Below are 209 nucleotides of genomic sequence, written 5' to 3' on the forward strand. Positions count from 1 at the left end.
ATATGTAAATATAAACCAGGATCTCACTTTTCAATTCATTCATCTGCTGATGGACAGAAGTGAGCTCAGTCTCCTGGCCACTGATGTTGTGGCCAATGCTCTGTTCAGCAGCATGACTTCATAACCTTTGGATACATGTATCAGGAAGTGGGATTGCTGTATCATATGATATTTCTTCATTTTAATTTTAGAGGAACATTCAGACTAAT

Source organism: Octodon degus, unplaced genomic scaffold (assembly GCF_000260255.1).
Source record: "Octodon degus isolate 3935 unplaced genomic scaffold, OctDeg1.0 scaffold00109, whole genome shotgun sequence".
In the NCBI taxonomy this organism is placed as follows: Eukaryota; Metazoa; Chordata; class Mammalia; order Rodentia; family Octodontidae; genus Octodon; species Octodon degus.